We start from the raw sequence: 6254 nt of genomic DNA, 5'->3' as shown, positions 1-6254 counted from the left end.
TTACCAGGGCGTACACAGGCCTGCTGTACAGGTCAAACAGTAAGCACATGTTCCACAGTCTATGGGACGAGAGGCCCGTGTGTATAGCAGTAAACCGTTGTAAGTCGGGCCGCATGGCTAACTGCTTTCTCCATACTGACGTCTCTCTGGTAAACACTGCTTTATTACATATAGTTTCCCACTCATATTTTGATGGAAAGAATCCCTTATCTATGTAATGAAGCAGATATTGATACAGTTCATACTTCGCACATATAGTAATCATGTCATGAATAACAGAGTTTTTGTTGAAGTTACCACTTAAGAACTGTCCACATCTGAAATAAAACAGTAGCTTGATCATTTGGGTTGAGCTCGCGCGACATATTCTGACGAGGTAGCTCAATTTCTTTTTGTCAATCGTGGCCTCCATACTGCACAGTCCGAGAGTCTGTGTGGTAGCAGCAGTTGGAGATCGCACATGGAATCCTTGAATGATTCGTGCAAAGTATCTCTGCAACCTCTCTAATGCTTCTATTTCTGGTCTTGTGATGTTAGACCACAGTTCGCATGAATACAGGGCGCTTGCTAAGATAATACGCTGCCAGAACATATTTACCAACAAGAATATAATGAATTAAGAAGGCTTTATAAATGATACTTTAAACCTATCTTCACAGTTGGCTCCAAGAATGGTGGTTCAACTGCTAGCGCCACTGTCATTGGATCCAGAACAATATCTTCACGATTATCGGACAAAGACACCATTTTTACAGCAGTGTCATATGAAGTGTTCCAGAATATATAAATGACCAGTTGAGGTAACATATTATTAATAATCTGAAGACATGAGCAAGGATCTGAAAATTCTTATGAATTGTTCATACATATAGTATGACCAGAAATTATTGAGAATTTTAGGAATATGTTTAATTGGATTTCTAGTATAACTGACTGACTGAGTAGAGTTTTACGCCGCTTTTAGCAATATTCCAGCAATATCACGGCGGGGGGACACCAGAAATGGGCTCAACACATTGTGCCCATGTGGGGAATCGAACCCGGGTCCTCGGCGTGACGAGCCAACGCTTTAACCACTAGGCTACCCCACCGCCCCTTTCTAGTATAAAGGACATCAGATCAGCTTAAGTGATTTCAAGTAAAACAGACATCCCTTTGGCAACTGTTTATCGTGTTTTGAAAAATATTGCAAATGGATATAGCATTGAGCACCAGGGAGGCGCAGGTAGGCCCAGAAAATTGACTGTCGGTGACAGGAGGCGGCTTGGTGTTCTTGTTTCTAAAAAACAAACGAAGGAGTTTAGAAAACTTAAGGTTGGATATGATTGATAGAGGAACTGTGGCTGTCTGTAAGGAGACAATTAGAACTGAGCTGCATGCAATGGGTTGGCAGAAAAGTCTAGGAATTCCATCACCGATCATGAAACCTGAACAAAAGGAGCGAACTGGCGCCTACAGCATAGACATTTTACTGGGACAATGTGATTTTCTCAGATGAAAGTTCTGTGTGGCTATTTGCTAACACACTGAAATTCTGGACCAAACAAACTGAAAAAACTTTGTATCAGCGCCCTAAGTACAGTCCGAAATTTAACGTGGCATATCTGTGTTAGGGCCAACGCCCATCTGTGTATTTGAAGGGAATATGAACTGTGAGCGGTACACAGATATTCTCGACCGACATTTACTTCCATCTGCTCACGTGTTCTATGGACATTTTTGGATTTTCCAGCAGGACCACGACTTTCTAACTTCTTTGATCAGTAGTATGCCCCGCCGCATTGAAGCCTGCATTGCTGCCCATGGTGACTTGACAAAATACTAACTGTTCACTTGTCTTTGAATCTGGAGTTATGTTCTGCTAATATTCACATTAATGCGTGAGTAATGAGTGAAAAAAATAAAAAAATTACAATCTTTAAATTCTCAATAATTTCTGGTTGTACTGTATATACTGCTTATGAATATATTTTGGAGCTGTTTATATGGCAATAGCCTCTGTTCTGAAAAATTGAGGTGTCATCGGGTAATCTTGAAGATATTGCTCAGGATCCAATGATAGCAGCCTTAGCAACTGCGCCACCATGCCTGGATCAAGCTATGAAGAAGCGTAATTCAATGTGTCGGTACTGGTAAATAAGTTAGTTTGTTTCAGATTTCGCTCGTCACGCCTAAGACTCAGGTTTCGAGAAAAATGCACACCATTAGTTGATATTTTCTCAAATTTAAATCCATTTTCATAACACCATTTATTAATTTTTGTAAACATAATTGCAGCTGCCTAGACATTGCTTGTCAATCAAACACTTGTATATTAATTGAGGCAAATATTTCAAAATGACGTGTTTCCATATAGTGTCGTACGCTTTTTCTCGATCGGAAAAGATAGGACACTGCATGTTGTTCGTTTATAATGACACTTCTAATAAATGACTCAAATCGAATTAAATGGCTAATGGTACTGCAATTTTTTGAAAGCCATATTGAATAATTTCTGATTAAATTCAATGTACCATGTTAATCGGTTGTTGACCATGTGTTCCATGGTTTTGCAAACGCATCTAGTCAGTCATCCTCGATAACTCCAGGGTATACGTTCCGATAAGGTTGATCGGAACGTATACCCTGGAGTTATCGATGATGCTAGTCAGTGCGATTGGTAAATAGATTGAGGCTTCGGCATGATCACGTCCAGGATATGGGTACAACGATAGCATCACGCCATGACGAAGGAAATTTACCTTTATACGGAGGTCCACCTTCATCGGAAATACTCAACAGTGTCACTAAACATGACCCTGTTAAGTGTTTTAGGAGCAGATAGTGTATGGTATCAGAATCAGTCGCTTGTCCAAGAGCAGTGCGGAGCTCATGGATAGAAAAGATTTCATTATAATCTTCCCCGTTGCCTGAATTGATACTGATAGGTTTCGTTTCCTGTTGTTCTTTCAATATCTGAAATTTAGAAAGAAGTTAGCGGATGAAGAATGTTTAGCAAGAGATTCCCCCAGAGTATATGCGTTAACAATTGATCACCATTTGTAAGAAAGGGTATGTTTTATTTTGTACCCTTATTGGTCAATAGTGTGAGGTTTCGGCATGATCACATCCAGGTTTGGGTATGAGTACGACGGTGGCATCACACCAAGAAGAAGAGGTTCACCTTCATCGAAATACTAAATATTGTCTCTCAACATGATTCTGTTAAGTGTTATCAGGAGCTAATGAAAACAAAAGATTTCAGTATAATCTCCCTCCTTGTCTGAACTGATAGGTAAAATTGATAGATGGCTTTTACTGTTGTTCCTTGCATATCTGAAATTTAGGAAGATAGTTAGCGGAGGAACAATGCTAAGCGAGAGTTTCCCCCAGAGTATTTGCGATATCTATTTTATCAGTTAAAAGTTTATCCTACATATGCTGTAACCCGCTAAGACGCTGTTCCCTCCAGTTTGACCGGCTCCATGGTGTAGTGGTTAGAGCGTCCGCCCGGAGAGCGGAAGGTCGCGGGTTCGATCCCCGACCGCGTCTTACCAAAAGACGTTAAAATGTGGTACTTGTTGGTCCCTGCCTGGCGCTCGGCATTAATGGCTACAACAAGGAATGGTCGGCTCGGAGTCAGTATAATGTGTCTGAGTGAGGTCTTCTTGCTTCACTGCGGCATGGTATCTCAGTGGGCTAGCACTATAAAACCAGTTTAAGTCTGGGCTAGTACAAGCAGCCGCACATACACAAACACACGCATGCACGTCGTCATATGAGCGAAATATTCTCAAGCAAGACGTTAAACCCAATTTCACCTCACCTCACCACCTCACCTCCTTCCAGTATTGTTACTACATGACATTTGTTATGTTGTGTGTGAAGCCCATTTCCGGTGCCCCCCGCCATGATATTGCCGAAATATTGCTAAAAGCGGCGTAAAACCATACTCACTCACTGTTATGTTGCAGTATCATTCATTGCAGGCCGGCGTTCCATTGCAAGATGCTGTATTGTTTCTGTTGAGATCCAGTACAGGGCGGCGGCATGCCAGTAACTATGTTTAGAACAGCTTGAGTGATCCAGCACATTACGGGATGCTCCAGGAAGGATTTATACTGTACAAAGGGGCGCACGCTTTGTCTCTGTCATTTCACATTACATCAAGACAAGCAGTCACTTTTTTTCACTCTAGATTCCGGGTCACTGTGGAACATTATCATCACTGTCTTTCTTGTTGTAATCAATGCTATTGTTATATTGTCATGGTATTTGTACTGCCGTTTTATATCGCCATTGTGTTTTTGAAGCAGTTTGTATACTTAGTTAATGTGGCAATTAACTTGGACAAAGTACTGTGACTATATGTCCCAGTCCACCCAGCTGTGAAAGGGTACCTCGTAAGAATGGGAAAGCCACATTAACTTGGTGCGCCTAGTGGCTGCAAGAGTTGTATGATGCCCAGGGAGTTGAGATTGATAATAGGATGTGTCGTTGAGATTGACATCCTGTGATCGAGGGATACACAAAGCGCCTTTGAGCAGCTGAGCTGGATATTGGCGCTATACAAATATCATATAATAATAAACTATTATGCAATAAAAACTAAACACACTCACTTCCTAACGTTATCATTGATCCTTGGCTTGTCTGGTCCACATTTACAGACCGCCGCCATATAGCTGGAATATTGCTAGTGCGGCGTAAAACTAAACTCACTCACTCACTCACCTAACGTTATCAAGACCATGGGTACAATGATAACTACTCATTTTACTGATGCTTCAACCATTTCTAGACACGTGTTGTATGCCAAGGAGATGGTAAAACTGTCCCATGACGAGAAGAGTACATATACGTCACTTTGACAGAGTGGGTGCCATGCATGACGAGGAAATTAGCGTTCTAACGTTCCCACGATTTTAGTTTTTTGTGGCCTGATTTGACAAGTCGTGACTGCGAGATTTTACATTATGTAAAAATGTCGCGTTTATGCCTTGTCGACTTTTGACTGAAAGTGCTATGTAAAAATATAACAAAGTAACACGGGAATTCGAGAACACGAATTTTGACCATATTTCTCACGATTTCGCACTTGGGCTCTTTTTGCCACATCTAGCTCAGTTGGCGTCCATACGTGAAATACGATATTAGAGGTATATGTCTAAAATATGTGTAAAATTTAAGATGAACTTTGCCCAGGAACCTAAAAAACTTAGGTAAAGATAAAAAATATATGATTGTTAAAAAAATCATTCGTTTCTGAAATTATGCAAATCATATTGCCTGAAAGGAGCCTTTATCATAAACTATCTCTTAAAAATGCCTTCGGTCTACCCCTGCGAAAATTGTGTTGGTTTGGGGTTTCTTTGCGTCATGCCACTCTTGCTCAGAAGTATTTTGAACAAGGTGATTCAAGGCCCCAGTAAAGCTTTCAAGAAGTTTTATTGTAGACATGTGGAGGAAATGTCAAAATTTGATGGATCAGTGACAAAAATATGTCAGATGCAATTCCAGGCGCGTAGCAAGCCAATTCTTTCGTGTAAGCCCGATAGGTTTCAAAGCTTTATATGTAGATAGTATCTGAGGTATTTTTGGCAAGAATTACAAAAAGTATGTTTTTTAGTAAAAATCATGTGTAATCCAGGTTTTTTTTTTAATTAACGGTAGCTACACCCCTGAATTCCCTATTTGACTTATACCGTACGTTCCCGAATTATTTTAGGTGAACAAATGGCTAGACTTAGCATATGTTTATGACGGGTGCCACCGGTGGGGCAGGATACACTCACCTTTTCGCGAACAACTGGTATCATCACTATTTCATAGAGATTCATAAATACATGCTCTGTCATCTTATAGCATGATGACAATCACTGGATTGTCTGGTACAGACCCGATTTGTTTACGCACAACATCATACAGCTGTAATACTGCTGAAACAAATATCTGCTCACGATATAGTCACAAGTGTACAATCGACTTTTGGCAGAGATTTCTTTTGAATGTGGAAAGGGTTTTGTGCCTTCTGTTTGCCCAATGATTTAAATTTTGTTTTCAAGACATGGATCAGTTTCATTTCTGTGTCGATACCTCTAATTACAAAGATATTACTCTGTGTAATCAATACTAAATGTGTGCTTAAATTACACTACCACATAGGCACGTTTAAATGTTAGCAAATAATTTATATGAGCTCCACTATGTATTTCATTATAGAATTAAAATTAATACATTCTTGTGATGGTTTGAAAACACACACCTAAGTGTTA

Source organism: Haliotis rubra, unplaced genomic scaffold, assembly GCF_003918875.1.
Source record: "Haliotis rubra isolate DU_JTF1 unplaced genomic scaffold, ASM391887v1 Scf234, whole genome shotgun sequence".
Taxonomy (NCBI): domain Eukaryota; kingdom Metazoa; phylum Mollusca; class Gastropoda; order Lepetellida; family Haliotidae; genus Haliotis; species Haliotis rubra.
Note: the sequence above shows the minus strand (reverse complement) of the source record.